The sequence below is a fragment of the Aotus nancymaae genome, unplaced genomic scaffold (genome assembly GCF_030222135.1).
Source record: "Aotus nancymaae isolate 86718 unplaced genomic scaffold, 86718_ANA_hifiasm-v0.15.2.pri h1tg000036l, whole genome shotgun sequence".
Lineage (NCBI taxonomy): Eukaryota > Metazoa > Chordata > Mammalia > Primates > Aotidae > Aotus > Aotus nancymaae.
Window position 1 is genome coordinate 93,593,054 of NW_026988450.1, and position 22,431 is coordinate 93,615,484.

General features: G+C 51.9%; 2 non-coding genes and 1 pseudogene across 2 annotated transcripts; 1 reads left to right on the forward strand and 2 right to left on the reverse strand.

Annotated features, from left to right (window-relative positions):
- Positions 1-925: 925 nt before the first annotated feature.
- LOC135278116 (U6 spliceosomal RNA) lies at positions 926-1,032 on the reverse strand. Its single transcript, XR_010345675.1, has one exon. It is a non-coding gene; the product is annotated as a U6 spliceosomal RNA (small nuclear RNA).
- A 1,886-nt stretch (positions 1,033-2,918) lies between these two features.
- On the reverse strand, positions 2,919-3,025 carry LOC135278113 (U6 spliceosomal RNA). The gene has a single exon (XR_010345672.1). It is a non-coding gene; the product is annotated as a U6 spliceosomal RNA (small nuclear RNA).
- Positions 3,026-7,236: 4,211 nt separating this feature from the next.
- LOC105705718 (NUT family member 2F-like) overlaps positions 7,237-22,431 on the forward strand; it is a 181,078-nt pseudogene continuing 165,883 nt past the window's right edge.

Sequence of the window (22,431 nt, forward strand, 5' to 3'; positions counted from 1 at the left end):
CAAACAAAAAACCACTGTGTTTGATGTCTTACATATGTTGTGAAAGAGACACTACAAACCCATTTTACAGGTGAGGAAGCTGAGATAATAGAGGTCATCTGACTCATCAGTGCACCATCAGGATTCAATCTTAGCTCAGCCTGAAATGAGGCCATGGTCCTTCCAGTATACCATGCCATGTGCTGCTTGTTTGGATTCCTCAGATCCACCCAAGCCACGCGCCATCAGCCCAGACCTGGCTGGAGATCAATGCGTCACCCACAGCAGCCTTTGCACCCCAAGGCCAGCTGTCAAGTCATGGGTGTCCCAGGCTGAGAGGGGCAGGGAAAAGGAGAAAGGAAAAGGAAAAGGCGATGGCTCACGCCTGTAATCCCAGCACTTTGGGAGGCCGAGGCGGATGGATCACGAGGTTAAGAGATCTAGAACATCCTGATCAACAAGGTGAAACCCCGTCTCTACTAAAAATACAAAAAATTAGCTGGACACGGTGGCGCGTGCCTGTAATCCCAGCTACTCAGGAGGCTGAGGCAGGAGAATTGCCTGAACCCAGGAGGCGGAGGTTGCGGTGAGCCGAGATCGCGTCATTGCACTCCAGTCTGGGTAACAAGAGCGAAACTCCTTCTCAAAAAAAAAAAAGAAAAAAAGAAAAAAAATCAGAGAGCTCGGTGTCCACACTTATAAAAACGAGGTGCTAGATAAATCCCCCTGACCCACCTTATTATGACATAGAGTTTCCCTCTTGTCACCCAGGCTGGAGTGCAATGGTGCAATCTTGGCTTATTGCAACCTCTGCCTCCTTAGTTCAAGCGATTCTCCTGCCTCAGCCTCCCAGGTAGCTGGGTTTACAGGTGTCCAGCACCGTGCCCAGCTAATTTTTTTTTTAACTTTAAATTTAAATTTATTTTTATTTGATTTTTAAAAACAAAAAAATATGGAAAGCCTCATGAATTTGCATATCATCCTTGCGCAGGGGCCATGCTAATCTGCTCTGTATCATTCCAAGCTTAGTGTATGTGCTGCCGAATCGAGCACATGCCCAGGTAATTTATTAATTTATTTTATTGTATTTTATTTTATTTTTACACAGAATGGGTTTCACTATGTTGGTCAGGCTAGTCTCGAACCTCTGGCCTCATGATCCGCCCTCCTCAGCCTTCCAAAGTGCTAGGATTACAGGCTTGGGACACCGTTTCCACTTAATTTTTTTTTTTTTTTTTTAAACGTGAGATTTTGCCGGACGCGGTAGATCACGCCTGTAATCCCAGCACTTTGGGAGGCAGAAGTGGGGGGATCACCTGAGGTCAATAGTTAAAGATCAGCCTGGCTGTCATGGTGAAACCCCATAAAAATAGAAAAAAAAAAATCTGCCTGGCGCTGTGGCTCATGCCTGTAATCCCAGCTATTCGGAAGGCTGAGGCAGGAGAACTGCTTGAACCCAGGAGGCGGAGGTGGCAGTGACGCGAGATCTCGCCATTGCACTCCAGCCTGGGTAACAAGAGTGAAACTCTGTCTCAAAAAAAAAAAAAAATCTTCCAGGTGCTGTGGCTCATGCCAGTAATCCTAGCACTTTGGGAGGCGGAAGTGGGTGGATCACCTGAGGTCAACAGTTAAAGATCAGCCTGGCCGTCATGGTGAAACCCCATCTTATTAAAAAAAAAAAAAAAAAAAATCTGCCTGGTGCGGTCGCTCATGTCTGTAATCCCAGCAATTTGGGAGGATGAGGCAGGTGGATCACGAGGTCAAGAGATCGAGACCAACCTGGTCAACATGGTGAAAGCCAGTCTCTACTAAAAATACAAAAAATTAGCTGGGCATGGTGGCGCGCACCTGTAATCCCAGTTACTCAGAAGGCTGAGGCAGGAGAATTGCCTGAACCCATGAGGCAGAGGTTGCGGTGAGCCGGGATCGCGCCATTGCACTCCAGCCTGGGTAACAAGAGCGAAACTCCGACTCAAAAAAAAAAAAAAAAAAAAATCTTCCGGGCCTGGTGGCTGACGCCTTTAATTCCAGCTACTCTGGAGGCTGAGGCAGGAGAACTGCTTGAACCCATGAGGCAGAGGTTGCGGTGAGCCGGGATCGCGCCATTGCACTCCAGCCTGGGTAACAAGAGCGAAACTCCGACTCAAAAAAAAAAAAAAAAAAAATCTTCCGGGCCTGGTGGCTGACGCCTTTAATTCCAGCTACTCTGGAGGCTGAGGCAGGAGAACTGCTTGAACCCAGGAGGCTGAGGTTGCGGTGAGCCGAGATCACGCCATTGCACTCCAGCCTGGGTAACAAGAGCGAAACTCCGTCTCATAAAAAAAAAAAAAAAAAAAAAAAAAAAAAATCTTTCGGGAGCGGTGGCTCAGGAGTGTAATCCCAGCACTTCTGGGAGGCTAAGTGAGGTGGATCACGACGTGAAGAGATCCAGAACATCCTGGTCTACATGGTGAAACAACATCTTCACTAAAAATACAAAAAATTAGCTGGGCATGGTTGCGTGTGCCTATAATCCCAGCTACTCAGGAGACTGAGGCAGGAGAATTGCCTGAACCCAGGAGGCGGAGGTTGCGGTGAGCCGAGATCGCGCCGTTGCACTCCAGCCTACGTAACAAGAGCAATACTCCTTCTCAAAAAAAAAAAAAAAAAAAAAAAAATCAGAGAGTTCAGTGTCCACACTTATAAAAATGAGGTGCTAGATAAATCCCCCCGACCCGCCTTTTTATGAGATACAGTTTCCCTCTTGTCACCCAGGCTGGAGTGCAATGGTGCGATCTTGGTTCATGGCAACCTCTGCCTCCTTGGTTCAAGCGATTCTCCTGCCTCAGCCTCGCAGGTAGCTGGGTTTACAGGTGTCCAAAACTGTGCCCAGCTAATTTTCTTTTTTTTTTTTTAACTTTAAATTTAAATTTATTTTTATTTGATTTTTAAAAACAAAAAAATATATGGAATGTCTCATGAATTTGCATGTCATCCTTGCGCAGGGGCCATGCTAATCATCTCTGTATCATTCCAAGCTTAGTGTATGTGCTGCCAAAGCGAGCACATCCCGGGTAATTTATTAATTTATTTTGTTTTATTTTATTTTACAGAGAATGGGTTTCACTATGTTGGGCAGGGTAGTCTCGAACCTCTGCCCTCATGATCTGCCCTCCTGATCTGCCCTCCTCAGCCTTCCAAAGTGCTGGGATTACAGGCTTGGGCCACCGTTTCCAACTTAATTTTTGTGTTTCTTTTTTTTTTCTTTTTAAGGTGAGCTTTCACTGGGCGCGATGGGTGACGCCTGTAATCCCAGCACTTAGGGAGGCCGAGGCGGGTGGATCACAAGCTCAAGAGATCGAGACCATGCTGGTCAACATGGTGAAACCCCGTCTCTACTAAAAATACAAAAAATTAGCTGGACATGGTGGCGCGTATTTGTAATCCCAGCTACTCAGGAGGCTGAGGCAGGAGAATTGCCTGAACTCAGGAGGTGGACGTTGTGGTGAGCCGAGATCACGCCATTGCACTCCAGCCTGGGTTAACAAGACGGAAACTGTGTGTCAAAAAAATAAATAAATAAATAAATAATAAAGAAAAACAACTAAAAGGGTATAATTGGTATGTTTAAAGATACAATAAATGCTTGAGATGATGGATACCACATTTACCGTCATGTGATTATTACACATTGTATGCCTGTCTAAAAATATATACCCCAGAAATATATATATCTAGGTACCCATAAAAATCAAAAAAATAAATAAATAAATAAGAAACAAAAAAAAAGAAACTGATGGTCAGACTTTATGCAACTCTCTGGATTGGGAACAAGTGGTACAGCTGGGCTTTGAACCCACAGCTATCGAACTCCAAAGCTCTTCTGTGGAGGGTTGAGCTTGCCAGGACACCTCCTAAAGACAGAATTGCTCAGTGCCTTTTTTTTTTTTTTTTTTTTTAAAGATGGAGTTTAACTCTGGTCACCCAGGCAGTGGTGGAATCTCGATTCACTGCAGCCTCCGCCTCCCAGGTTCAAGCGATTCTCCTGCCTCAGCCTCCTGAATAGCTGGGATTACATGTGCCCCGCCTGTATCGCAAGCTAACTTTAACATATTTTTAGTAGAAACGGGGTTTCACCGATGTTTGCCAGGCTAGTCTGGAACTCCTAACCTCAGGTGACCTGCTTCGGCCTCTCAAAATGCTGGGGATTACTGGTGTGAGCCACCAAGCCAGGTCAGAATTCCCCAGGGCCTTGAAACAAAGACATCCCAACAATTAACAAGCCCTAACAAAACTGCATTTGAGAGGTGAAAGGAAGTAACTATTTAATTTTCTGTATCTCTCAATATTTCCACTATGTTTATAGACAGACACATGCCAAAAGGGCAGTTACAAAGAGAGTAGTTCTGGGAGGACAGACCAAGAGAGACTCACCTGCCATTTCAGTCTCAAAGAAGCCAATGAGAGACCGCATGAAGGACAGGATCCACCGGTCCGTCATGTTGGGGCTTTTTCTAACTGTGTTCTCATTGGAGAGAAATTCTATTTCTTCTTCCTAGGAATGAACAATCAGTTAAACACTTGCACATTGGGGTAAGTTACTATAAGGAAATAAACTTTTACAATCACTTAAACAAACAAATAACAAAAATCCCAAACACTGCTGGCAGTGTGAATTTCTGATTTTCAGCAATACTTTCAACATAAGCACCAACGTACGACATTAAGTCCTCGATTATGTCTTTGAGTGAACCGAAGAGAGTTTAGGAAAATATTACTTCTCTGCACCAAACAGTAATTAAGAATTGAGAGAGATTCTAAAACCTTGTCAGAAAGTGCAGGGTTTAGTTCCTTTAAACCTCAGGAAGGAAGGACAGTCAAACTGTCTAGGACTGAATGATTGTCCACAAACTCAAAATGAGTACTGAGAAGTAACTGCCATGCTAAAGCTCTTCATTTTACCCAGAATGTTCTATCCCACTCTTTGCAAAATCCTCCTTGATCTTAAGTCCCTGCTCCACACACAGAACTCATGTCCTGCTTTGTTTCTCTGGCAGCACCACAACCAGGCTCTAGCATACACATATTAGCTCTAGCATAGATATATCTCACATGGCCCTGTAGGTACAAAATTAAAATAAATGATGAAAGAGAATTCGAATACCAACAAGACAGGGAAACTAGAAAGGAACGAAGGCAGAGGCAATCCACATCTAGCCTGGGGAAGACTTGGGACAGCTTGACCAACACCCAACAGAGGACCTCTTCCCCAAACGGACCTCTAGGTTGAAAAATGCCTTTATTATCTAGAAAACTATTTGGGGAGTTGAAGATCAACAAGCACACCAACATAACACCCAAATTATAACAGAGATGTGTTGGCAAAAACCTAACTATGAACCAAACCTAACAATTCTGACTAATAGTATAGGAGACGCTTACATATAAAACAATAAAGACACACAAGGCAAAGCACCGGTCTGTACCTGCGCGCATCAGCACCATACTTCTGGATAATGGAAACTGGATCTGGATAATTCTTTTTCCGTTTGCTCATTTTTTGGCCATCACTTGTAAAACAAAAGGGAGATGCCAATTAAGTCAGTCAATATCACAGATGATCTTGATATATAAGGATACAAAGCATTTGCAAATAGGAATACAAAAAAGGAAATGGGAAGGAGTAACTTAGAAGTTAGCGTTAACAGGCCAGGCACAGTGGCTCATGCCTATAATCCCAGCACTTTGGGAGGCCAAGGCAGGCAGACCACCTGAGGTCAGGAGTTCGAGACCAGCCTGGCCAACGTGGTGAAAACCCGTCTCTTACTAAAAACACAAAAATTAGCTGTGTGTGGTGGTGCACACCTGTAATCCCCACTACTGGGGATGTTGTTTTGGTAAGTTTACCATCGTTTTGCTTCAATTGCTCTCCACCAATCTTCTCAGCTAAGATCGAGGTGAGCTGCACGGCGGAAGAGGGCTGCGTGTAAGAAGGCAGCTCTGTCTCAGAGGACAAAAGGCCTGGGAGCACCCGGACAGGCAGGCACTGCGTGGAGGTCGCTCCCCTCCCAGTGGCCACTGTGGAGGCATTTCATAGAAATGCTCAAGGACCATTCACATTCAGAATCGGGATCAAACCGAGAACTCATGAGGGATATCGGACAGGAGTTAGAAAATGAGTTTCTCACACAACCGGAGCAAGGAGGGGAGAACCCTGGGCTTCAGACTTGCAATCCGCCGCCTTCCCTGCAGTGTGGCCCCGGTTATGTTGTCTCGCAACTCTGCCTGCATGAGTCCAATTGTCCTAGGAAGGGGCAAATGCTTCATAAGTGCCAACGGGAAGTGTTAGAATACTGGAACATATTAATATGAATATATCAACTTTCACCCAAAAAAACCTGAAAGCATTTGCAGACAGCAAAAACAGCTTCATTATCCTTTCGTTTGTATAACAGATCTCTGGACAGATGAAAAAGAATCAGAACACCCGTTTGTTACAGGAAACAAAATGTTGTGGACAGGAAAAAAGTGGGAGGAAGACTGGTCACTGCCTATTCCACTGTGCACAATTTGAATTTCGAACCATGCAAAAGTATTGCTTGGTTAAATTCAAGTCATTTAAAAGATAAAAAATAAATATTTAATACAAGCACAATATGCTGGGAAACAAAATGAAAGGCTTTCTGGCCGCAGAGCCACTCTTTCCCAGACTGAGGCTTTCCAGGAAAGGCTTTCTGCCTGAACCAGGCAGAGGATCCAGATGTGGATCGTCTGACAAACACAGGGCTTCTTAGGAAAAGTGTCCTAAATTGTGTTTAGGAAGTGCAGCTGAGATTCATGAAGAGAGGGAAAGAGCCCAAATGGGAAGGAGCATGGGTTGAGGGGCACAAAAGTAGGTCTGTTGACAAAGAACGGAAGTAAAGGGGACATCAGGTTGAAGCTTTGTGCTGTGAGACAGAAGGACAATTTAAAAGTTGCCTAAAGGGGCGCACACAGTCTGCGCTGCTGCCCTCCAGCTGGAAGGGAAGCTCAGCTCTTGCCTACTGACTGGAGCCCTTCACAGAATGTCCCCTGCTGCAACCAGTACTTGCTGCAGTGCCCCTCCCCCTCTGCAGAATGTCTGGGTCCTATGTTCTAAACTGCCATACTTTCAAATTTTACCTGACCTACCCGAACTCAGGAGAATCTGTTGAGGCAGGTCACTCTCTGGGTCCTGCCCTTGACTTTTCTCACCACAGAAACTGCCAGACAGCAGTGATCAGCACCCAGCCTGAGGCGATGGCTTCAAATGGAGGTGAGTCTGTAGGGACAAGGGCATTATCCAATTCTCTGCCATGTTTCAAATCCTTGGGAATTCAGATTTCACAGTGCCCCAGGGGACAGCTGATAGGGCTGATGTCCAGGAGGTAGGGAGCACTGGATGTTCCCAAATACATCACACCTGGGGAGGGCCATGGCACCCTGAGTCTGTGGTTAGGGAGGACGGCTCCTTAGAGGTGGACCAAGGTGCCCGGCGGAATACACCATGTAGGGGAAAGGATGGAGTGGATGTATTGATTCTTTCTAGAGGGGGACAGGTCACATCGCCGTGTCTTTGTAGGGAGTGGTGGGATCGTGTTGTGCTGGTGGCCCAGGGAGGATGACAGGCAAGTCTGGGCCCTGTGTTGTGTCTTGAGGCACCTGGAAGGTGCCCTTCCATATTGTTCAGAGGGATTTGGACTGGACGTTTCTAGATCTTAGGGAAGAGTGGGGAGAAGTGGGCTCAGCCAGAAAACTGTTGGGTGGGTTGTCTGTGACAGAGCACGCAGTGACAGCCTCTGGGTGGGCGAGGCTGGGGCTACTGTAACTGCCACAGCCTCTCAGCTCCCTGCCCAGAGGTGGCTTCTCCGTCAGTTCAGGTGGCTGTTGGCTCTCATTTAACAGGGGTGGGGGCAGTTGGGGAAGTTCAGGCAACACAGCCTGGGCTTCCCAGCTTGTTCTGAATTGTTCGTCCTTTTGTGGAAGCTCAGGTCTTCAGATCCACTTCCTCTTGTCTGCTAGCTCATGACCTGTCCTCTGCACTTTGTGTTACTGTGGAGAGGAAGAATTTGCCTCTTTTCCATGTTTACTACCTCGTGAACAGGGGTCAGGTGTGGACTCTTGCTGGTTCTCAGTGGAAGGGTCTGGAAAGACTGGTTTCCTATTCAGTAGAGGAAGGAGAGTAGCGTACAAATAGGAAGATGGTCCTCTTATTATTCTTCTTCAAGTCAGGATGTGTGTCCTGACTGATGAGGTGCGTGTGCTGTATCCCTATTCCCCTTGACTGGAGACTGCATGAGGTCCTAGTGAACAGGGATGAGCTCCAGACAACTTTGCCACACCTGGCCTGTGGCCCAAGAACCTCTGGTTCTTGGTTGGTCACTAGATTCAGTTATGGGGAGCTCAAAGGAAAAGGACCAGAGACGGGCTCGTTGTCCCATGACCTATTGTAACATGACCAGCAGCTGTGGAAATCCCTGGACACCTCCCCTGACAGCCCCACTGCTCACTGCTTCCTGGCTGTGCTCTAATCGTGTGCAGCTGTTGCTGGCTGAGCAATCAAAGTATCTCAGGGAACTCCACACCACTGCTTCTCAGACCTGCCCCCTGGGAACAGAGCTTCCTGAGTGGCAGCCAGGACCACTGAGCACTGAGGAAAGAGTGGCCCAAATCTGACCCCTGTTCAGCACTTGCCGTGCATGGTGCCAGGACAATCACTTGCACACTGGCCATAACACATATGGGTTATCTTCAGGGTTCACAGGGTGCTGGCTTGGGACAGATTTCTTTCCAATGATTTCCTTCCTTCCTTCTTTCCTTCTTCCTTCCTTCCTCCCTTTCTCTTTTTCTTTCTTTCTTTTTCTTTTTTCTTTTTTCTTTTTTTTAACAGAGTCTTGCTCTGTCACCCAGGCCAGAATGCAGTGGTGCAATCTTGGCTCACTGTAGTCTCTGCCTCCTGGGTTCAAGCAATATTCCTGCCTCAGCCTCCTGAGTAGCTGGGATTACAGGCATGCACTACCACACTCAGCTGAGTTTTGTATTTTAGTAGAGACATGGTTTCACCACATTGACCAAGCTGGTCTTCAACTCCTGACCTCAGGTTATCTGCCCACCTCGGCCTCCCAAAGTGCTGGGATTACAGGCATGAATCACCACGCCCACTCTAATCAGTGGTTTTATTTTGTTGTGCTGAGCTAAGAAAGAAAGGGATTTTCAAGAGCTTCAGGAAAAGGAAGACTGAAGAGGAGATAGGACCATAATATTAGGAATCTTCTGGCTTCCTATAGGCCTTCTGAGTGCATAGCACTGCCCTGGGGGAGGCCCCTCACCTGCTGCTGAGCATGCTGAGGGCCACCAAGCCGGCAAGAGATTCATCCCTGACCCATGGCTTGGGAGATGCCTGTAAGGCTGGCAGGGTCTGCCAGGGATGTCTGAGGGAGACCCTCAGAGGCAGCGAAGGCTTGGCTGTTGCTTCTTGGCAGACAGGGGTCAGGGAGTCTAGTGGAGCCAGGGCCAGGCTCTCTAGTGAAGCGACCCTCCCGTGGAGGAACAGCGCATGCGATGCACACTCACAGACACTTACAAGCTGCAGAGTTTCCTTGTCCCACACCCTCAGCTGTTGGGACACCCCTCTGATTCCCAGTGACTAGTGCGGACCTGGAGACCCCAGCTCATTCACCTCTTTCCTTTGTCTCCACAGCATGCCCAGTGCTGGAACCAAGTGTGACCAAGAACCCTGGCGCCTCCATGCCAGTGTTCACGGCTCTGCCCTTCACCACACCTGCTCCCAGCCCAGCACACGGGCCGACCCTCGTGATTACAGTGGTTCCTCCAGGCAGCTCTCTTGTGCTGTCTGCCTTCCCCAGCACCCCTCTGGTGGCAGGACAGGATGGCCAAGGCCTGAATTGGGCTGGGGCTTCCAACACCCTTGTACAGATAAAGACAGAAGTGGGGCCTGTGAAGGTCCCTCAGGCACAGACCTTGGTCCTAACTCAGGCACCCCTCGTCTGGCAGGCTCCAGGCACCCTCTGCGGGGGTGTCACCTGTCCACCTCCCCGACCCCTAGCAGCTGCCCCTGTGGTGCCCGCTAGGGCTGCCCACGTCATTGGGGGCACCCAGGCCTGTGAGGGAGGCTGGTCCCAGAGCCTTCCTCCTCCAGCACCACCACTGGCTCCCCAGCCGGCCCCCATCATGGCCCCAGGGAATGCTTGTCCATGGCCACAAGGGGCTCATGGAGAGGGCAGCCAGGCTCCCTCCCAGGCCAAGGCCCAACCGGCCGACTCCTGCAACAAGAGTGTGTATGAGAACTTCCGACTCTGGCAGCACTACAAGACCCTGGCCCGGAGGCACATTCCCCAGAGTCCGGACATGGAAGCGCTTTCCTGCTTCTTCATGTGAGTGTCCTCGGGGCACCGGAGTTCATCTCGCAGCTCACCCATAAAGAGGCTGCTGGATGGATGGGAGGTTGCGCCGTTCAGGGAAGCTTGCAGGGTGGTCTTGAAGGTGATGGGTGGAGCTATGGAAGGGCACATTTTCAGCAACATTAATCTGGCTGCCGCTCAGGACAGACTCTCAGGGGCCTCATCTCACCTGCCCCTCACTGTCCTGTGAGTCCGGCCAATCCTTACTTTCAAACATTTTCATGACAATGTTTACAGAAGACCCAGGTCAGAGAGGGTTCCCGGTCCAACATGAGCCACGGGTTGGGTTTAGTGCACCCCAGTGCCTCCCCTTGACCTGAGTGGCAAAGGCCAGGGGCACATTACATGGAGCTGGGGGTGGGAGCTGCAGGAAACCGGCACACGCCCACCGTTCTGCCGAGGTCCAGCTGGCACAGCGGTGGTGCAGCCTGCACAAGGGATGGTCTTGGGCCCCACACTAGGGTCGATGCTGGGCAGGTATTTGCAGCTTCGCCCTCGATCCGTTCTAGAAGAAGGGACAATGATGCTTCATTCAGAGGATGGTGAGGAGGTGACTTGAGCTCACATATGAGGCACATAGCACAGTGTCCGGCACATGCTGGGACACATTACATGATAGCTGTTATGATTACTGTCCCTATTGCTATCATTATCAGAACTAGGCCATCTAGGACAGCGCTCCCCAAAGCCACGGGCTCCAGTGATGGCTCTCAGTGCACCACGAGCCCACGAGCCCAGAAATTCAGGGCTGTGGACTGTGGTGACTGAGGCGGCAACGCCTCAGATCTGAGAGTTTGTCAATTCACTCCCAGTCCTGCCTCTCTCCATCCTGCAGGGCCTCTGTGACCCTGTGTCCCCCGCTGATGAGCAAACCCGTACTCCACGGGAGCTTGAGCACAACCACCAGGCAACACACTGGCCACTCCCTAGGCAAGTCCCCTGCCCAGCGTGTAGGTGTAAGGAGGCTCCATCACTGTTCCCAAAAAATCTTGCAGCCCCTGCATCCTGGAACTGGTTGCATTCTCCCTTGGAGCTGAGTCCCGGTACACTGGGGACCCTGATTCTCAGAATGGAGTCGCCCCAGGCTCACAGACTTGGCGTGGAGTGGGCTTCGATGCCGCTCTGCTTTGGTTCTGGTTTCTACTCCTCTCCAGGACCCTGAGGCTATGTCCCCAGGGGCTACCTTACTCCAGAGTCCCCAGGAAGCTGCTTAAATGCTCAGTCCTGGGGCCCTGGAACCTGCACGTTAACCCTCGCTCCCCGGTCATTCTGTGTGGGTGCTGTCTCAGTCAGTTCGGGCTCTGCCATAACTAATCCTACAGACTGGGTGCTTGATCAGGACACAGTCATGTCTCCCAGTTCCAGAGGCCGGAAGTCCCAGATCAAGGTGACAGCAGATTGGTGTCCTGGCTGGAGAGGGCTGCCTCTGGCTGTGTCCTCTTGTGGCTGAGAGGGACAGCCCTGGCGTCTCCTCCTGCCCTTATCGGGGCTCGGATGCCATGACAGGAACCCACCCTCATGACCTGTTTTAACCTTGATTGACTCCAAGAACCGACACACTGGGGCTCAGGGCTTCAGTACAGGAATGCTGGGACACACACGTTCCACCCATAGTACTGAGTTCACTTGTCAACACTGAGGACTCGAGGGGCAGTAGGAGAGGCCACCCAGTGGCTTGTGTTGATGTTTGATCTTGGGGGCGTGTCCTGGAGGCTGAGGAGCCCATGTGGGGGAAAACAGGACAGGGACACATGGCAGGACAGGTGTGGGGAGGACAGGGGCCGGGTGTTGGGACCAGGTGGGCTTGGGACGGAGGGTAGGCTTATGGACTGGGACTGACTGCACCGCCTTACAGCCCAGTTCTCAGATCCCTGGCCCGGCGGAAGCCCAGCATGACCCTGGAGGAGCAACTGTGGCGGGCCATGCGGGAATGGCAGCACACAAGCAACTCTGAGCGGATCATCTATTACCAGATGGCGGCAAAGTGAGTCTGGGATGCAGGGGCAGAGCCCGCATGGCAGGGTAAGAGAGGGTGACAGAGGCCCGGTGGCCGTGGTGGTTTCTCAGCGTGGAGCATGAGGGTGTGGACAAACACAGGCCCTCCTGGGCCCCTGCCTCCCTCAAGAAACTACTCCTCCCTCCTAGAGTGCTCTGGGGTCTCTATACTGCCCTGGTGGAAAGCCACACCCTGCTTGGCCTGGGGCCAACCCCTGCCTTGACACTGGGGGTCATGGAGGGAGCAGCCAGCATCACAGCCCAAAGGAGATCACCGCCAGCTGTGGGGATGGGGAGAAGTGGGGCTGGCAACTATAGACAGAGTCGGGTGCACTCTCCTCACAGCAGTGGCCAGAAGTCGGTTTTCACCCATCCCGGCCTGGCCAGGATTCGAGAAACCTGCACTGGGTCAGGGGCGACCTGCGTCCAGGACACCATGAGACCCATCTCTGGCCTCCCTGCCTTTGCTCCTGGGAAGTCCCCTCCGTTAAGACAGAAAGACAGCAGCCTCGGGGGAAAGGGGCCCTGTCTTTTGGGCCCAGCTTTTGCTTCCTCCTGACCAGGGGTCTCCCAGGCCTCGTGCTCCTGGGTTATACTTCAGGGACCCACAGTCCTTACCTCAGGACTCCTGCATCTGGGCAACATTCTTGACACCTTCTGCCATAAACCCCACCCCTGGCCAGCTGAAGTCAGGAGGAGGGGTCCCCGTGGTGCCCTCCTGGGCCTCGCGGCCCTGACTTGAGTCAGGAAGCCCTGTTGATGCCATGGGCTCTGCGGGGGCCGGGTGAGGGAGGGAGAGCCCAGAACTCTGGGAGCAGCTCCCTCTGGGACTGGGGGATGGGCCCCAGGCAAGGCCTGGACAGCCCGTCTGAGGCACGCCTTCCCATCCCTGCCATCGGCTGCTGCCTGGTCCTGGGGGCAGGGGGCCTGGACCCTCTCAACACGGCCTGCAACCTTTTTCACCCCAGGTTCCTGGAGTTTGAGGCTGAGGAGGAGATGCAGCTTCAGAAGTCACAGTGGATGAAGGGGCCCCAGTGCCTGCCTCCGCCAGCCCTGCCGAGGCTTGGACCTCAGAAACCGTCAGCCCCTGAGGTGGTCAAGCAGCCAGGTATGGCTTCCCACATTCCCATAGGAGCCACGACAAAGGCCAGAGGGGCCAAGGGAGGCCACTGTCCCCACACCCCATGCCTCCCTTCAAGAGAGGGATGTGCTCCTCCAACAGGACAGCTCCCAAGGGCATATGTTGGATACTGACCAGGTCACTTCATGGGCGGCCCATGGTCACCAAGGAGGGTATTGACCTGGTCAGGTTTCCTAGCTACTCTCCCCTCGCCTGTCCAAAACTCAACATACAATCCACCCAGGAACAGGGACGAGCGGGTAGAGTACACGGCATATCGGTGGCTCCAAATTTCCTCCCAAACGATGCTGTCTCAGATGTGCCCCTCCTGCGGCATCTCCTCTGGGGCGCTGTGGTTCAGGTGGTCCTGACCCAGCTGGGTCCCACTTCATGTCCCCGAGCCCTGCCCTCCCCTGTGTGGTGCGGGCAGGAGGAGCAGCCCTCACCACGCCCATCCTCCTCCCTCCCTGCCTCAGTGTACCTTCCGAGGAAGGCCGGCCCCAAGGCCCCACCTGCCTGCCTGCCGCCACTCAGGCCCCGGCGGCCAGCAAAGACCAAGACCAACCTACTACCACCCCGGCGGCCAGTGAACACCAAGGCCCCCGAGGAGATGCCCCCTGAAGTGGTGCAGGAGTATATGGAGATCATGGAGGAGCTGCTGGGGCCTCCCACTGGGGCCACGGGGGAGCTCGAGGCACAATGGGAAGAGCCAGGCCTCCTGAGCTACATCGACAAGCTGTGCTCACAGGAAGACTTCTTCACCAAGGTGGGCTGGCTGGAAGTGCTGGGGTCTGCAGGATTCGGGGTGGGTAAGGGGGTCACTCGCAGGTCCTTGGAATTAAGCTCTGCTGTATGTTTGTGCCTGTCATTTCTTACTGTGTTTCTTTGTGTGTCTGTGTGGGTGTGAGTGTGGAGTGTGGACGTTACTTGTGTCTGTGTCTTTTCCTGTGTCATATGTGGGTCTGCTTGTGTGTCTCTGTCTGCATGTGTGTATGCTACCAGGTCTGTGGTCTGTGTGTGGAGCTGGTGGTCACCATGATACAAGACAGCTCCAGAAGGGTGGGGATGGGGCGCTCGCTGCTTTCTGCATCTCCTCCCGGTGTCCTTGGCTCCACGTTACTCCCTGCCCAGGAAGCTCACACCGTCTTCCTTCTGTTTCCAGGTGGAGGCCATCATTCACTCCCGATTCCTGGAAGAACTGCTTTCCCCAGATCCACAGATGGATCTCTTGGCCCTAAGCCAGGAGCTGGAGCAGGAGGAAGGACTCACCCTTGCCCAGGTAGAGCAGGGAGGGAGGGGAACCCAGGTACCCCGGGGGCAGGAGGGACCCGGCACACAAGCCCCATCTGATTGTCTACCCCACCCTGCGGGGCATGCTCGGCTTCTTGGGGAGCCACTCCGAGGTGGGCAGGTGCAGGTTCAGATGGAGTGGGATGGAGAGGAGCCAGGGAGGGGAGTCAGGATGCAAATTGGAGTGAGGCCCAACGGGATGCCCGGCACAGCCACACCCTCTGTCTTTGACAGGAAGCCCAGCTGCCTCAGGCTTCCCTGCCTGCCACCCAAGGCCGTCTCAGCCCAGAAGGACAGGGTCCCCAGGGAGCTCGTCAGTCTTCCTCTGCTCAGAGAGGAGGCCTCAGCCCAGCAGCGGCTCCCACCACCAACTCCAAGAAGCGAGCTCTCTTCGGAGGCCCATCCTCTGCTCAACAGACGCCCCACCTAGGGCCTGGGCTCAGAGCCTCTGGGGCGCAATCCCTGGCTTGGGGGCTGGCTGGCCACTCACAGCCTCAAAAGAGAAAGGGTGACCCCATGGTCTCCAGGAAGAAGAAGAAGCGGGCTTGCAGCCAGTAGGGGGACAGGGCAGGCTCTCTGGTGCCAATTCCCGAGGTGGGGCTCTGACATCTGATGCCCCAAAGCAGACAAAAGCTTCTCCCCCAGTGCTGATTTGCTGGGCCTTAGCTTGATAGGGAGGGAGGGAGCGTGAGGGAGGGGAGGGAGAGGGTGGCTGAACCTGAAGGGAGGGCCTGGGGGGAGGGGGAGGGGGTGGGAGCAATGCCTTGGGGGTCTCATATGTAAATAGGAATAAATATAGTGGTGTTGGAAACGTTCTCTGGGCTGCTGTCTCTGTCCTCAGGGCTGTGCTGCTCAGTGGAGGGGGTCTGGGAGGGAGAGCTGAGGGACCGGGAGATTCCAGACACTGGGGACCCACGGGGGCCAGCCCCACTCATTCCTCCAGGTGTAGGCTGCCCCTTCAGATGCTCCAGGGACTGACGGATGCTGAGGAAACCCTGATCCCTCCCACCACCCACTCACAACGCCCCACCTGCTTTAGTTATCAGCATCCCTGGAAAATCCTGGGATGTTGAGAGCTGGCTGGCTCTTGTTCTGCCCCGTGGGAGCTGAGGAGAAGGCAACTGCCTGCAATATGGACATGGGGAGAGGCGGCCGCTCCTGCTTAACCCTCATCAGGAAGAGCTCAGGCCCTGGGCTGAGGGGAGATGTCGAGGCATCCATCCACACGGGTGTGTTTGGGATATGACGGTGGGTGGGGAGCAGAGAAAGTCCTTCTGCCGGTTTCTGGGCAGGAAAGAATCTTGTCCAACTGGCGGAAGCAGATGCTCCTTGCCGTGGCCACAGGGACTGGCCTCAGGGGCCCTCGGGGTGCTGCATGGAGCCCGCCACAGCTATGATTCCCTTCCCACATGATAACTCAACTCTTGTGCGGAATTGATGCAGACACAGATTTACGCTGGTAACTCAAACAGTTCCCTCCCAATCCACCATCACAAACGGGTACAAGCATGGGCAGCCTGCCAGGCACAGGGTGGCTGTGTCTGCTGGTCCCAGGGCCAGGGAGAGCTGGGACCCAGGCCGAGAGGGGCCGAGGGCCAGCCACCCTTCTGCCAGGCACAGACCTCAAGGGCAGAGCGGGGGCTGCCTGGGATGTGGCACTGGCTGTCTGGGAAGTGCCCTGGGATTCGGGGGCCAGGTGTTGGCTGAAGGGAGACTTCTGGAGTCTCAGAGTGAGATGAGGACTGCATCAGGAGAGGGACTGAGGCTGGGGAGGATGCTCTGCTCTTTCCCACATTGTCCGGTCCTCCTCATCTCTGCTGAACTTCCCTCACCCCATGTGGCCGACCTCTACCCCCTTACCCCTAACCCACCTCTCAGAATCTCAGATCCCAGCACAGACAGGACCTGGCACCCACCCCGGTTCCCTTCTGGCCAATACCTTCTTCACTGTCTGACTTCCGATTCCTCCCCAGGGCCCTTGTTGGCTCAGGACCATGGTGACTGCCAGAGCACTGGTCCCAGCACTGCCTGTATGCAGAGCTGTGGTCATGGTGCCAGGGGCTGGCCCGGCAGCAGAGGCTGGTGAGGCACAGCTGTCTGGCACGTGGCGGTCTGGCCCCTCTGCCGAGTGACAAAGGGAGCCATGTTTGGGTCCTCTCCGGCCCCATCCTCCCCCAGAATACACCAGTCAGCTGGATAGATGCCCCTATGCCCCATCCCTTCTGCTCCATGTGGGCAGTGTCAGAGGCCTGCCCTCTGTGGCCTTTGGGAAGAAGAGTTTATCTTGGCAAGGCATCCCCAGCTCAGCGCACATCAGCCCATTGGGGAAAATGTGGGGACTGAAGAGTCACTGGTGGGTGATGTGCGCAGCTCCCGGGACTCCTCTACCTCCAGGACCATCCTCAGGAGACGAGGCAGCACCTCCCCTTTGCAGGGTTGAGGAATGGTAAGTGAGCCGTGTTTGAAGGGAACGTGGTCTGTACTCTGCTGTGTGTGGGTGCTCAGTCAACTTCCTCACCTAAAGATGAAAGTGACACCTCGGCTTAGTGACACCTCGGGACTCCTGCTGGTTACCCCACTGGCTGTTGTCTGCCCCACATCCCTGTCCTTGTTTTGGCTGAACCACTCCCAGGAGGCAGAACCTGTGCTTCCTCCACCTGTGTGTCCCGCCTGAGGCCTAAAATCTGCCCCTAAACGGGGACAGTGGGGGCGACTGGGGGGCTCTGACATACTGAATGTTCGTTCCCCCGTCCCGCCCAATTCCTGTGTTGAAGCCCTAATCCAAGATAGATGATGGTATTTCGAGATGGGGCCTTTGGGAGTTCTTCAGGATTAGAGGAGATCACGAGAGTGGGGACCTAATGTTGGGATTAGGGCCCTGGTAAGAAGCAGAGACCCCAGAGCTCTCTCTCCCCGACACGAGGACACAGTGAGAAGGCAGCCATCTGCAAGCCAGGAAGAGAGCCCTTACCAGAACCTCACCACACTGGGACCCTAACCTTGGACTTCCAGCCCCCAGACTGTGACTAATGCATTTCTGTTTTTAATATGCTCCCCCAAGTCTATGGTCACTTTGTCCCAGCAGCCCTATGTGACTAGCACAAGTTCCATCATCTCAGGAACTTCTTTCCTAACTGGTATCTGGAAACCGTGCATCAGAGCCATGGGAAAGAATGAAGAAAGGCTCAGTCCTTTACGATGGTCAGCTCACAGCTTAAAATTGTTCTTTTAATACAATCAGTAAACTTCACAAGCTGCTGATGCTAAAATAATAGAGGAGATTCAAATTAAGAATGCCAGCACTGAAAGAGAACATATAACCACAGATCCTGTAGTCACTAAACAGGTAACAAAAGAACATACTAACAACTACATGCACACTCATGTTAAAAACTGACATGGGCAGGACACAGTGGCTCACACCTGTAATCCCAGCACTTTGGGAGGCTGAGGCGGATGGATAACCTGAGGCCAGGAGTTCAAGACCAGCCTGACCAACGTGGAGAAACCCTGTTTCTACTCAAAATACAAAATTAGCCAGGTGTGGTAGTGCGTGCCTGTAATCCCAGCTACTTAGGGGGCTGAGGCAGGAGAATCGCTTGAACCCAAGAGGTGGATGTTGCAGTGAGCCGGGATAGCACCACTGCACTCCGGGCAACAACAGCAAAACTCCACCTCAAAAATAAAAATAAAAACAAAAATGAATTAGCTGGGCTAATCCCAGCTGCTCCAGAGGCTGAGGCAGGATAATCACTTGAACGCGGGAGGCAGAGGTTGCGGTGAGCCAAGACGGCGCTGTCGCACTCCAGCCTTGACGGCAAGAGCAAAACTCCTACCAAAAGAAAAAAGAAAAAAAGAACTAGCCAGCCATAGTGGCATGCTCCTGTAGTCCCAGCTACCTGGGAGGCTGAGGCAGGAGAATCGCTTGAACCCGGAAGACACGCACCATCCCACCTAGCTAATTTTTCTGTATTATTTGTAAACATGGGGTTTCACTACATTGGCCAGGCTGGTCTCACAACTCCTGGTCTCAGGCAATCCACCCGCCTCAGCCTCCCAAAGTGCTGGGATTACAGGTGTGAGCTACCATGCTCAATACATCCTTTTCAATAAGCTCTCCTCTCTGACGTGACCCAAAGAGCCTGTAGGTCCTAAGATTCCCATGTGTGTCAGAAGCCTGCAGTCAGTGAGATGAAGCCCAACATCAAGAATCGGAGGAAACCAACTTGTGGGGCAACAATGTAAAGAAAACACTGGGTAGTCTGGCTACAGTATAATTAAATTTTCTTGTTTTCAAAAGTTTGAACTCCAATAAAAGGACTTTCAATGTGCTATTTTTGCAATTTTCAGTAACAAATGTGTGTATACAGAAACAATAAAACTGACATATTCGAGTAACATTAAAAACATTTTTTTTTCTTTAAAAAAAAAAAAAAGGCTGCATGATGAATCAGTTACATGGCTTTGGCCCAGTACGGAGTGGAGCTCAGTTTCAACCCAGATGCTTCTGACTTGGAAGGCCATTCTTCCAAGCATCTTTTTTCTAGTATGTTAGATATACATTCTGACTCCAGGTCTAACTCCAGAGACTACACTGTTTTCACAATACCACGTCTTCTAAACTGAGCAAAGTACTTGCACAAAATGGTTGATTCTCTTCTCCCAGTTTCTTTCCATTCAGGAAAAGGGAAAGAAAACACATTTAATTAAGCATCCAATAAATATAAACAAATACAATAGTAACATTTATATGCTTTCTCAGCAATATTCTTTTAAATGATAAACCAAAAGAATATATATCTAACACACTAGAAAAAAGATGCTAGCAATTAAGGAGTGCAACTATTAACGTTGTAACTACGTGCAATCAGGTAAGTCACTGGGAAGTGAAAACCACCTAAATTTCTTCCCGTTAAAACCAAATTAGTAACTCTCGTCTTATAAATATGATAGCCAAATGTGAGACACTACCCACAAAATGCAGAGGGGCACAGACAAGCCGCAGCAATATCACGACCCCTCAGTTCACAAGTAAGGGAGACACACCATTATCTGAGACATACTATAAGGACACCAATACATATGGCATTGCAATGGCTGTTTCAGGAAACATCCATTTACACAGGTTCCTGGATTTCAGGCATAAAAACATGACTGAAGACATATACCGGCCCTATTGCCTTGACAATTCATAACCATTGTAACAGTTACCATTTCGCTACTCAGAAGATTATTAAAAATTGTATTTTTGATAAGACTCTACGACCTAAGACCTACTACCCGTAACTCTGACATACACATATTGTACAACCTTAATATATAAGTATCAAATCTGATAACCAACGTTCTGTAAATTACCAGATATCACAATATTTTGGTGTTTGCCTGTTAACCAAGCTGAGGGGGGAAGGGGGAGGTTGGAAGAAGCCTCATTCACCTGCCCTTTCCAAAATTTCACTTCAAGAGCATTCAAAAACTCAGTATGTCCAGGTATAAATCTCCAAGTTTGTCTAATTTTCACTGCTTAACAAAAGCGATGTAGAGAGCAATTACTGTATCCTCCATCAATCTTTTCAGATTGCACAGAATTTCTTCCAGAAAACTCCAATAGAAAAAAAGACAGGTATTCCCGTTTTAGTATGTACGTCGTCTTTCGCACAAGTCAGTGGAGAGTGAAAGCCTTTAAAACGTTTCAATGTTCCCGGTATTGCTTTCCTTTCCGATAAACATGATAATATAGACAATCCATATTTACCAAGATTAAAAACACTTCCACCACGTACGGAAAATCTCTCCAAAAACACAAAATCTAATTCAAACATTATAAATAACAAGAGAAATGCAAAAACAATTGCATAAACAAACTTTGAAATGCATATGGGGTTGACAATATTGAAGCCATTACTCAAAAGGAACCTCTGTAAAACCAAGAACGCACAATCCACGCTGGAGAAAGCCAAACCAGAGGGTCTGAGCAGTCCTGCATTGCAAATTTCCACACACTCATTCCTAGACGAATACATCCAAGGCCACTCACTAACGAGAAGAAAAGTGCGTGGCGCTCCAGAGCATGCAAGTTTCGCCGCATGCATCAGGAAGGGGGCTGCGCCGGCGCGAGGACTGGCCGGTGGGCGTTCCGGCAACCTACAGCTTGCAAGGACCACGCCATCCCCCGGGCCTAGGAAGGGTGGCCCGAGGACAGGCCTGCATCGCCGGGGTGACCCAACCCTCCCCTCCCCTCTCCCCGCGCCCGACTGCACAGCACCGCCGCTCCCCCTCCGCCCGCCAGCCTCCCTGTTCTGCTTCAAACAAAGCGCGCGCTAAGGGGCTGGCAGTGGCCAGGCAAGTGGGAACAGGAGAGTGGCGGCCATGTTGGCGGGGGGCGGCGGAGATGGGGAGACAGAGGAGTACGGGCCAGCGAAAAAGGCCCGCCCCGCCCGGGTCCCCACCGCGGCCCCGCCGGCAGTGGGCACGGTGCGGGTGCCGCCGGAAGGACAATTCTCCACCGGGCCCCGCGCTGGCGGCGCTCACCTGCGCCCCGGGCCAGGCCGCCGCACCCCTGGCCCGCCCGCAACCCGCACCCCTTCACGGGCCTGCACGACCCACGCTCCCCCGCGCGGACCTTACCTCCTGGCCGCCGAGGCCGCCGTCCACATGCCCGCAGTTGCCGATGTTGCTCGTTCGCGCTCCCGCCGGCCCCAGCCCGAGCCAGACGGCGCCTCGCCGCCGGCTCCCCGGCATCCAGCGAACCCGCGGCACTGCGCCCGACTGACTGCAAACTGCAACCGCCGCCCCGGCGCCGGGCGCCGACTGCCCACCACGCAGGCGCGGTGGAGCGGGGCGGGGCGGGGCGGGGCGGGGCCGGGCCCGCGAGCTCAGGACTTCCGGGTGCGCTCCAGCAATGGGGGGCGGCAGGCGCCCGGAGCCCTGGAGCCTGAGGGGGAAAGCTTAACTCATAGCCTCATATAAAGCAAGGAACTATATGTTTATAGATTACATATACATGAGATACCCTTTCTAATGATGCCTAGGATGCATATCACTAACAAATCACCCCAAAGCTTAGTAACCTAAAACAAAACACAGCATGTCTGTGGCAGGACAGCAACAACCTTGGCGGCTGGGAAAGAAAAATGCTGAGGAGGAACCATTGATCTCTCTCAGCTCTTGTCTGCCGGGCATCTGACCACTTGAATGCAGACTGCCCTAGCCACCTTCAGCCTGACCAGTAGGAAATCTTCATCTGAGAATTCTCAAAATCCTCCCAGCAGTGGTAACTCCAGTAACTCCAGGAGTTAACAGGATCCACGTCAGAACAAGATCAGTTTTCTGGATGTTAATCTGATTTCCTTCACCTTGATCTGATCTGAGTCACAGACTATAGCAATTGCTTAAAATTTAACTGTTGGATCTATATTGTCTAGGACAAATTTTAAAAAATTGTTTAAGGCTGGGCGTGGTGGGTCATGCCTATAATCCCAGCACTTTGGGAGGCTGAGGCAGGTGGATCACTTGAGGCCGGGTGTTCAAGACCAACCTGGCTAACATGGTGAAAACTTGTCTCTAGTAAAAATACAAATATTGGCTGGCAGCAGTGGTGTGCACCTATAATCTCAGCCTCTTAGGAGG